Source organism: Dipodomys spectabilis, unplaced genomic scaffold, assembly GCF_019054845.1.
Source record: "Dipodomys spectabilis isolate Male_0828 unplaced genomic scaffold, ASM1905484v1 ptg000533l, whole genome shotgun sequence".
NCBI lineage: Eukaryota > Metazoa > Chordata > Mammalia > Rodentia > Heteromyidae > Dipodomys > Dipodomys spectabilis.
Window position 1 is genome coordinate 7,383,249 of NW_024871210.1, and position 12,322 is coordinate 7,395,570.

Consider the following 12,322-nt stretch of genomic DNA (forward strand, 5'->3'; position numbering starts at 1 on the left):
ATAGAGAGGCCTATAAAGAAGAAGGAACTCGTGCAACGGGAATAGGGGAAACCTAGAAGAAAGGACAGATCTGTAGAGGAGTGAGGAACGGAAAAGAACAACCTTGTCTTTTGAAATTTGGAGCTTTGGAGATCATAATTTTGGTATTGGTGGTTTGCAGATGAATTAACAAAGGGCATTGCTGCCCATTCGATGTCTGAGGTTTGGTGTTCAATGCTGCTCTTGGACTGAATATCCAGCCCAGGACAAGACAAACACAGGCCCCTTTGTAGTGTAAATAATTTTATTATCTTAATCATACCTTGATGGATTATTTCATGCTTTATAGGACTTAAATTTTGGAGGCCCCATAGAGATAATCCATATGGATGGAACTGGGCCTTGGACTCTGGGAAAACCTCCTTGTATGTGAGTTTCTCATTCCTCAGGGGTGAAAGCCTCCCTAGAGTTGTTGTTTCCTGTGGACCAACAGGGAAAAGAGTCATTTCAGGGCTAGGAAGGTAGCTCAGTGATAGAGTGCTTGCTTCCTGAGGCCCTGGGTTCCATTCCTCAAAACCACATAAGCAGAAAAAGCTAGAAGTGGCCCTGTGGCTCAAGTGGTAGACTGCTTGCCTTGAGTACATGAGCTGAGGGACAGGGCCCAGGTCCAGAGTTCAGGCCCCATGACCAGCCAAAAAAAAAAAAAAAAAAACACCAAAAGACAAAACACAAGAGTTATTTCAGACCCATTTAATAGTGATTGTCTCAGCAAACCTGTAAGCCTGATTTTGAAACCTCTACTGGAGCTCATCTGTGGCATTCTCAAGAGGCCATTTGGACCTCCTTTGAAGGATATTTTGGGTAATCTCAAGAGGCCATCCTTTGAAGGCAATCTGGGGCCTTCCTGAGAGTTCAACTTGGGCTTCCTTTAGAAGCCATCTGTGACCTAATCTGGAGGTTATCTTAGCCCTCCTCGAGATGCTCATCTAGGTCTTCCTCCAATCATCTGGGGTTTTATTGGTAGGACATCTGGGACTGACTCCAGTGGAAATTTGGGACTTCTTCGAGAGGCTATGTGGGAACTCTTCTATAGTTTACCTTGGAATTCATCTAGAGATCATTTGGGGTCCCTGAAGAGGCCATTTGGGTATTCCTCCACAGGTCATCTGGGCACTAAAGTGAGAAGGGAAATGGGACCTCTCCAATGGTCATGTCAGGCCTTCTCAACAGGTCATCTCAGATGTCCTCAGTAAATTAATTGGCACCTCATCATGAGGCCATATGGGATCTCTTCTGGAGGTCAACTGGAGACTTCAAGATGTCATCTGGTGGGTCCTTTAAAGTCATCAGAGACCTCCTTGAGTGGTCTTTTGTAGCCTCCTTGAAAGGCCATCTGGGACCTTCTCCAGAGGTCATCTAGGATCTCCTCAGTAGCCCTTATGGGATCTCCTCCAGAGGTCATATCATACCACTTCAAGTGGACACCACTGAGAGATATGGGACATGTGGGTTTAGGGTTTATGGCTATTTGTGTGTGCTGATAGTTCTGTTTCCTGTATAAACCTCTGCTTACTCCTTTATTGCCAGGACGGGTGTACGATATGTTAAAGTTCCTGTAACTGAAATATCTTCCTTCTGGTGTTACAGGATCCCCCAGAAGAAGACACATCCTCCTAATCTGTGCCATCAGCATCTCGGATGTTCAGTCCCTCCATAACAGAATTAGTTTCTTGAACCAGCCTGAAGTGGTACACAACAGGCACATTGGGGAGATGGTGGGCAAACCAACTTTCTAATGAATGTACCTTTTACCATTAGTGTCATGTATAAGGGGAAATAGCAAAATCCGTCCTTTTCTGAAAAATCCCAGGGCCACATCTCTTTACATCAGCCCACCTGGGATGACTGAGGGCAACTTTTACAGCTGCTTTCCACCTCGGAGGAAAGGAGACAATCCGGCACAGTGGCTTGAAGTTGGTCCTTGGACCAGATCATTCCCCCAGTGAAGACCTATTCGTATTGGAGCAAGTCTTTCCCCAGACTCAACCAACCTGGGAGTAGAACATCAATCAAGGTAAGGATGTGCTTAGCATATTGCATGTCTGTTAGCAGGGTAAGGGTAAGGGTTAGGAAGACAACTAATTTAATTAAGATGAATGACACTATAGTTCCCCAATGAATCCCCTAATGCTTTTCTAGAAATCCTCCAAGAGGCCTATAGGAACTATATGCCTATAGATCCTGAGGCCCAGGATAATTGAAGAGCCCTAAATATGGCTTTCACTACACCGTCAACCCAGATATTAGGAAAAAAGATTCACAATTTAGAAGGATTTGAGAAAAGGTATTATCTGAGTTGTTAGCAGTTGCCCAACAGGTGTTTCATAACAGTTATACAGTGGAAGAAAAAACAGTCCAAGAAGGGGTTTCACATAGCAGCACCATGACAGGGATCAAGAGACTCAGGGTGAAGACAGTTTAATTCACTTGCAAATATCAATAGGGAACCTCTAGGACTAGATCTGTGTGCTTACTGGAAGTAAACAGCAAGGGAAAAAGGAATTTCCAAGGAAGAGAAGGATTAAAAATGACATGTTAAGTAGGCGGTTGCCACTAGGAAACTGTGATTATATCTCCAGAGAACATGGCAAACGAGCTCGGGAGTCTGAAATCCAACTGTGGTAAACTTAAAAATCAGCCCATTGAATTTAAGAAAAAATGTGGTGATGAAAAATTTCACACATTTGAAAACAGAGGCTAAAAACTATTCTAAATCTCAAATACATGCCAATCAAAACCCACAATAGGTTAAAAGTGCATTAAACAGTACAGTGGAGAAAAGAAAGTATTATCAGATGTGAAGAAAAGATTTGAAGACATAAATCATAAAATTGTGAGAGTCAAAAATAACAAAAATTCACAAAATGAAACTGAGAAAAACACAGAATCAAATCAAATCCAAGTACATCAGAAAAGGTGAGCCAGATGCAAAGTTGGAGCCCATCAGTCACAGGCTGAGGAGGACAAGGACACCAAGGCTTCCATCCTTGCTGACTACAAGCAAAGCAGGGAGAAGATCCTGACACTGTACGTGAAATCAAGGCCAGGTAAAAGGAGCTGGTCATGATACAAGAGTGCATTAAGCTTTTACCTTTGAGGGGTGTGAGCAAAAATTCAAAGCACCAGAGGAAGAACTGAAAGGCCAGTTAGAAGAATAGACCCAAAATTCCTGTGTCATTGAAGAAGAGGCCAAGAAATGTGAGCAGAATAATAAATGGGTCAAAATACGGATTGTTACTCTTTAGAAAGAGTCAAGGACACTCATATTTTGATGAGGAATACTCGGGAAATACAGCATTAGGCACAAAAAAAAACAAGAGTTAAACAGTTGAAAGACTTGTCATAAAAATGCAAGGAAGTGTAAAACAAGAAAGAGGAGCTACTAGAGGAAAACCAAAGACAATGACAAGATCATCACCATAAATGTAATGCAGAAGTAGCATGTCCCAATGAAACAGAGGAAGGTGAAAAAAAACTCTCTCAATAGCATCACTGAGAATTGAGTGGAGGAGATGAGGAGCAAGCAAAGGTGCTGCTGAAAGAGCAGCAGTTGAACATTCAAAGGAATTTTCCTGTGACCCTGGCAGAACACCTACAAAGTCAGGAGGAGTTTAAAAAGGAGATTGGGATCATAAAAGCAAGATTTAAAGAGTGAAATGGAGGAGGATAAATGGAAGAAGTCTCCAATCTCCAAACAGGTTCAGAATAATAAAAAGGAGTTAAAGAAACTAGAGAACACGTAGGTGCAGGGAAACAACTGAGCTGATCAGATAGCTCAGGAGACGACGCTAAAATTAGTGGTGTTTCTAGAGCTACTAGTCGTACTAGATTAAAGAATGGAGCAAAAAAGAGTGGTAACAACTGTGTAAATGTGGATACTGATCTTGTGAAAAGAATTACATGCTCAAACCTTCTGTCTGTATCTGGTTATTTGACGTGCTGGTAATTTGCCACCAGCCACTGCCAGAACTATCTTGAAAACCATTAGGGCCGCTTCCTGACAAACTTGTATATGGAAAGTTGCCAACAGGTAAATTCTGGAAAGCTCCAACATGTAGTTATCAGAAGGAACTTTAAGTCACAATATGATCATGATGTCACATCAGCAATTAGATATCACAGTGCTGATGAGGTCCCAATGGATTTGGGATGTCACAATGAGCTTGTAATATCACAATGATATGTCTGACTTCAGTTGCTACTAGTTCACAATGAATTCAATGTTCACAATGTTCAACGAAGGAGCTTTATATCTAAAATGTTATGAGGTCATGATGAAGTATGGAGGTCAGTTCTGGCCATCATCTTATTGGCCACATAGTTTTTGTGGGGTCTAGCATCTTGCTTTCATGCTGGCTGAAGAAAACCCCCTGCCTATCACCTAACTCCAAGGTAATGTGCATGACCATATTCCTGGAGACAGGTGTGGGTTCTTGGCTGATAGGTAACTGAATTTGCTTGGACTGGGAATTTCCTGATGATCTGACCTCTGCACCGACCTACTTAGGTCTGAACCAGCTTAGACATCATTATGTCATGCCAATTGTCTCACTGATCATATCCTGTGTCCTGTCTCCTGGCTCAGCTTCGATCATCATTGCAGTCCAAATAAGCTATCCATAGCATTGTTGGCATGGTTTTTGTTTTTGTTCCTCTTTAGTATGTTTCCTAGCTGTGTTACTTTTATTTGTTTGCTGTAGGTCTTTGTAACAATTGCCTACCTTCAACCTGTAAACTCTATTATAAATATTACAATATACTATATTTCAAAATGAGGCTTCTGGGATGATTTCCCTTACAGCAATTAAAGTGTTCTGAAAACACTATGGGACAGTGATATCACAATGAAAATATGGTCGAAATATCATATCATAATAATGTTTGAAGTCAACATTAGCTGTTGATGCCTACTGTGATAAGATCACAGTAGGTTTGAGATGTCATAAAGAGGTCTGGATAGCAAAATGGTATACAGGATCAGAATTTTCACTAACTCATAATGAATATATGAGTTCACAGAAGAACTGTGATGTCTCTAAAGTATGCATTGTGAAAAAATGTGATGAAGTGCTAGCAGGTTTCTGATTTCACTATGTTGCAGAATGGTCATGACATCTGGCAGTGTGATGTCAGAGTGGCCTTGATATCACAGAAGATGTCTTTTATAACATGTCATATCTGAAATATTATGTTTGAAAACAAATTATTAGTTCACAAATTGAAAACAAATTATTAGCCTAAAGTATCATATGGCAAAGAAAGTTTGTGGAGAAGACAGGTTTGTTCTGGCACAGTGGGTTACTGGTATCATTATGGCAATGTGATGTCACAATGGTGCTTAGTTCACAATGGGTTTCTGATAACACACATGCCACATTTGAAATAGGATGACATTGCAGAATAGGCATTTAGATTGTATCTATGATGTCACAATGCAATGTGATATCATAGAGTATGATATGATTGTAAGTTTTGTGATATCACAATGATCTGATGCTATCATAAGGACAATGTGACACAGTTGGTGTCACAAAAGGTTTTGATGTTACAATGGCAGGTTGAATCTCAATTGTCTGTAATTCACAATGTATGTATGGGTATACTAGAGACTATTGTGTCACAAAGGACATGTGTTTTTTAAAAGTGCTTTAGCGGTCCTAATAGTTTTAATCAACATCTCTCATATAAACCAGTTTTATTGATCCAGTGCAAAGTCCATGACTTTAGACTCACATGACGTGCCATAATAGTAAAGAGAGCTTGGTCAGATGGGAAAAATACATGCAGCTTGGTTATGGAGACAGACTTGTGCTCTCAAAATTGTCCTTAGCAGTAGCTACAGCAGCTGCTACCATTGCCACCTCAGCAACGAATACAGCCCCGAACACAGTCACCAGAAGTGATGTGTGAGCAGATTATAGTCACCACCAGCAAAAACTGACAAGGAACAAACATCTTCATCCTGCTCAGCACAGACATTTGCAGACCATAGATGGCCTGGAAACCCATGGAAAGGCGTGAGTACCACACAAGCAAGACTTTGTTAATCCTTTCCACAGAGCAAGAGTGGGAAAGTAGATACTCCCCAACCACAAGAGGAGAACTCCATCCTTGATACTGAGAAAGACATAGCAGAACACCCCATACTAATACCTTTGAAGAAACCAGTATGAGCCATTTAACAGATCAAAGGAAACTGACATACCCGGTTCAGATCCAGGCAAGGAGAAAGTTTTACTTTCCAGGCAGAGGAATCTCTGCCCGTAGATGACAGACTTTCATCACTGGGTAAGAGGCTACCTCACCACAATGTAGCACAATCAGCAGACCTAGCTGCCTGAGAGTAAAAGAAAAAAAATTGGAAACTCAATAAATATAAATCCTGACAATGGCTCCATGCTGGGCTATATTAGTGTATCAGGAGCTAGCCCCTCATGGAAAAGCTGCACATTTTGACAGGCCTCAACATTATCCTAAGCCTAGCCCAATCAGAGAAACTCCAAGATAGAAGAAACAGCCATCTCTCTCTTTTGTGATACTCAAAGGAAATCACCATCCCATTGAATTAACTTGGGAAGGTGTTATAAAATCTCTAGTAAGGAAGAGCGTTGTTCTGCCTGCTGAAACAAACTGATTTAAGAAATCAATGAAGCCACAGGAATATCAAACACTCTAAGCAAACCAGAGCACCAATGAACTGGTTAAGGTCTCAGGGGAGATAGATGATCCTGCCTGAAAAAAAATGGAAGAACACTTTTGTCTAGGTGTTTTTTTTTTTTTTTCTACTTTTTCATCATTTTTATTTTAGTTTTTTGTTTTTGCTTTTGTCTCTTGGTACTTTTGTGCTTCCTTTGCTATATTTAATAGCCATTCAATTCATCTCCCGATATATATTCATATTCAATTATTTGACCTTATTCATAATTGTGCACATACTAATTAGTGTATTGATTACTTAATTCACAAACACTCATCATTAACTCCCTTAGTTGTATTATTCCTTTATACATTTTTAAGTGTTTCATGTAAAAATGTTTCCTTTTTCCTTTTTCTGTATCTCCCTTCTCCTTTCTTTCTATCCATTACCTCTCTCAGCATTTATGTATTATGTTATCTCTCTCCCTTTTCATCCCCATATATCTCTAATTTTATTTTCTCCTCACAATTGTCCCTGAACTTACTAATTTCTGGTCTTCTGACTTCATGTTTGATTTTCTTAGTCTATGTATCCCTAGTTGTTTGTTGTTGAACTAGATTGTATCTAATGAACTGGATTGTATATGTACATATTTTGACTGTGTTAAATAATTTGTGCAACTACAGAGCTTAGGTTGATGATTTCCTAAAACAGTGTGCTAGCACAGTATTGGTTTTGCCTTCATACAAAAATTGGCAGAACCCGGTGGAGAAAGACAAGAAAAATGGTATGGCCAGGTATCTTTACTCCCACTAAAAATGAGTGGGAGTCCTTATCTTGGGGTTCATTTCGCCTAACTTCAACTTATCTGACTGTTTCTGCTTGTTTCAGACATATACTAGTTATTGCAAATAAGGAAAACCATGAGACCTATTTTTCTTTGAGCCTGGCTTGCTTCACTTAATATAATTTTTTTCCAAGTTCTTCCATTTCCTAACAAATGGGGCAATGCCATTCTTTCTGAGGGAGGCAGAGAATTCCATTGTGTCTATATACCACATTTTCTTGGTCCATTCATCTATTAAGAGGCATCTGAGGTGGTTCCATATCTTAGATATCATAAATAATGCTGTAATAAAAATAGTTTTGCCGGTAGCTGTAATATGGTCTTGGTCTTGTTTGTGATTGTTCAGGTAAATGCCCAAAAGTGGTATTGCTGGGTCAAGGGGAGGTCTATATGGAGTCTTTTGAGGAACCTGCAATACTACTTTCCAAATTTGTTGAACAAATTTACAAGACAAGGTTTCAAATATTTTTTTATCATATTTATGATTATTTTTTGGTGATTTGCATGCCCCCCACAAGGAATAACCCCTGTTTTTATTGTATTTGTGCAAGGGAAGGGAAAAACCAATTGTCTAAATAGGGATACAGGTGGACCCATTGCAACAATGAGATGTACAAGACCTAATGTCGGAAAACGAATTTTACAACATTAGTGCAGAAGTATTGGTGGGATGGGAAGATATGGGAAGATGAAAAAAAGGAGGAGGCAATAATGATTGATAAGAAATATACTCTTTAATTGCTTATGTAATTGTAACCCCTCTGTATAATATTTTCACAATAAAAATAATATAATAAATAAATATAATAATCGAGGAGAGTTCCCAAAATGCTCTACAAACACTACTGGTACATATGTTGAATGAAAAGTTTGAAATCCTGCAAAAGACCCTGTGTCAACGTGATAGGGAAATGCAAGAGCATGATCAGGCCAAGGATAGATTAATACAGGAATTAACGAGCCTAAGAAGCTGATCAAAGAGTAATTGAGGAATTGCATAAGCAAGATGAGAAAAAAAATGATTAATAGATGCATTAATGGAATCCATAAACAGAAAACTTTGGCAATCCCTCGAGGTTACAAAGGAAATGCTGGGTGAAGCCCAATGAAAGGAAAGTTTGTCCAATTAACTTATAATCAATCAAGAGATTTTAGAATACATACTTAAAACCAAATTAAGAAGGTAAAGAAGTCCATCCAAGACATAAAATAAAGCTCCAACAAAGAATCTGAAGCCATCAAATCTGATCAATCAGAAGCAAAGGAAGTAAGAACACAATAGAAAGCCTTGGAAGTAGGTTAATCTGTGCAAGGGATCCAATCTCTGGGACTGAAGACAGCCTTGACACTATAAAAAAAAGTACAAGTCTAAGTAATATGATAGATCTATTCAATAGAAGAGACCAACAAAAGGCCTAATTTATGGCTAATGGTTGTAGAGGAAGGCTAATAGAAGTGAAACATCTAGGATATTTATTTAACAGGATCCTAGCAGAGAACTTCCCAAACATGCAAAATGATAGGTCCATTCAGACACAAGAAGACTTTAGAACACCAGATAGAACAGACCAGAATGGATCATCCCACTTTCACATTGTAATCCACACAGGATCAATTGAGACAAAGCAAAGGCTGATTAAAGCTTTCAGGGAGAAAGCAATCGGAATAATTTCAGAATTCTCAGCAGAGTCAATGAAAGTAAAAGGGCCTGGAATGGGCAGGGAAGATGGTTCAGGTCCTGGGTTTGATTCCTCAGTACCACATAAGCAAAAAGAAAAAAGCCGGAAGTGGCTCTGTGGCTCAAGTGGTAGAGCGCTAGCCTTGTGCTGAAGAGCTGAGGGACAGCGCTCAGGCCCAGAGTTCAGGACCCACGACTGCCCCCCCTCCAAAAAAATAAAGGGCCTGGAATGATGCATGCCACATCCTAAAGACAAATAACTATCAACTAAGTATACACCACTCGGATAAATTCTCATTCATAACATCAGGAAAAATAAAAATCTTTCAGAAAAAACAAACATTGAAACCATATATCTCCAACAAATAGCATTATAAAAGACATGAAAATGTATCCTACACATAGAAAACCAGCAAGAGCACAATAAAAGCCAAGAATCAGCCCCCGAACAGAGAGTCTAAGAATCATAGGAAGAATCCAGTGGTCACAACCCCAAACAAGATGGATACCATGGCAGCAATTACCAAACACCTCAGTCCTAATTCTCAGTTTTAAATGGAGTCAACTCTCCAATTAAGTGACATAGATTGTCTACTTGGATAAAAAAAAAATCTGCCTTCAAGAAACATACCTTGTCCACAAAAACAAACGTCTTGTGAAAATGGAAGGATGGAATAAAGTCTAGCAAATGAACAGCCATCATAAATAGGTGGGAGTTGAAATCCAAATGTCAGGTAAAATTGACTTCAAGTTAAAATTAGCAAGAAGAGATAAAGAATATCATTACATCTTCATTAAGGGATTTCTCTTTCAGGAGTATATTACAATTTTAAATATCTGTTCACCAAAAAATCAGAGGACCCAAATTAACCGAAGGAACACTAATTGCCCTAAAATCTCATACAGATCGAAAGACATTAACTGTTGGGGACTTTAAATCACCACTATCCTAGCTGGATAGAACAACACAACAAAACTCAAGAGAGAAACCTCAGATACAAAGAACTACATAGATCAACTAGACTTAACAGATATGTACAGAATATAACACCCATCAGCATTTGAATACATATTTTTCTCAGCAGCTCATGGAACATTCTCCAAAATAGATCACATTTTAGGTCACAAAGAAAATTTGCCCAAATTCAGAGACATTAAAATTATCCCCTGCATTCTTTCAAACCACAAGGGAATAAAAGGACAATTCAACACCAAAAGCCACCCAAGAAAATCCTGTAACACATGGAGGCCGAACAACACATTGTTGAACCACCAGTGGGTCATGGAACACATTAGAATGGACATTCAAATGCTCATGATATTTAACAAAAATTAACACACAAATTACCAGCTCCTCCAGGACACAGCAAATCTAGTACTCAGATGCAAGTTTATAGCTGAGTCCATATACCAACAAATTGGAGAGATTTGAAAATCAATAATTTGACAATTCTGCCAAGGGCTATCTACAAAGTTAATGCAATACCTATGAACATTTCAACCTCATTCATCAATGAAATAGAAGAAGCAACTCCCAAATTCACATGCAACACTGAATAACAAAAGCAATATTTAGCAGAAAGACCAGTACTGGTAGAATATCAATACAAAATTTCAAACTCCAATACAAAGCTATAGTAATCAAAGCAGCTTTTTCCTGGCACAAGAATAGACCTGAGGTACAATGGAATTGAACTGAAGACCCAGAAATGAACCCACAGACCTGTAGCTGCCTAAACTTACATTAGGGAGCTAAAACAATAGAATGGACGAAAGACAGCCTCTTCTGTAAATGCTGCTTTCCAAATTTAGTAAACAAAAAAACTGAACCTAAATTCTTATATATCACCCTGTACCAGAATCAACTCCAAATGGATCAATGACTTCACTATGAAAGCAGACACATGGAAACATTAGAGGAAGGAATAGGAGTTATTCTAGGGTTCCTTGACAATGGACAAATTTTTCTGAAGAAAGACCTAAAAACACAAAAACTCAAAGAAAAGTTTGGACAAAAGGGATTTCGTGAAACAGCATACTTCTGCAGGGGAAAGTCATAGCTACCAAGATCAAAGGAAAGCCCAGAGATTGGGAACAAATCTTCATTACCCATCCAACAGACAAGAGTCTCTTACCTAAACTATAATTAGAACTTACAAAATTGAACCCAACACCAACAAATTCTCAAAGAAACAGCCGCCCCACTAATAAATGGGTTAAAGACTTGCAGAGAAACCATAGCAAGAAAGAAAAAATCCATTTGTTTTGTTACCTTGGTGTTGCTTTCACTTAACATTATCTTATCTGGTCAATATGTACATAGCATTTGACTTTTTCTGCTTGTGCAGACATATACTAGTCATAGCAAATAACTTTTTTTTTTTTTGCTTTGTATGTTCCTCCCCTACAGTATAACTCCTGTTTTCACTGTATATAATGTCAGTGCCTTGCCTCTTGTATATACACTTCTCTAATTTGGGGAGAGAAAGAGAAAAAAAGGTTTATATAGGGATACAGGTTGCCCATTGTAACAATGACATCTACAAGACAATTTGTTGAAAAAGGAACTTTACAATAGGTGTGTGTGTGTGGAGGGGGAGAATGTAGTTGTGGAGGCGGAAGGGATGGTAGGGGAAAATCAAAGGAAGAGGCAATGCTTGATAGGAAATGTACTCATTACCTTGCTCTGGTAACTGTTACCCCTCTGTACAATTTTTTTTATTGTTTAAATACCGTACAGAGGGATAACAATTACATGGGCAATGAAATGGGTGCATTTCTACTTAAGCATTGTTGCATTCTTGTTTGTTTCCCTTTACTACCCCTTCACATTTCCTCCCACAATACCCTGCATATCCCCTTGACAAAGTTGAAAAGTTCGTTTTCCGACCAAATATCTTGTACATCTCGTTGTTGCAATGGGTCCTCGTGTATTCCAATTTAAACAATTTGTTTTTCTCTTTCCCTCCACAAATTATACTAACATCAAATACAGTGAAAACAGGGGTGATACCGTCTGCATGGTAACAACAAAACAACAAAGTAATATCTATAAAAAAAACGTTAGAAACAATAGCAAGCAAGAAAAATAAAAACATTTAGGTCCTTATCTTGGGGTTCA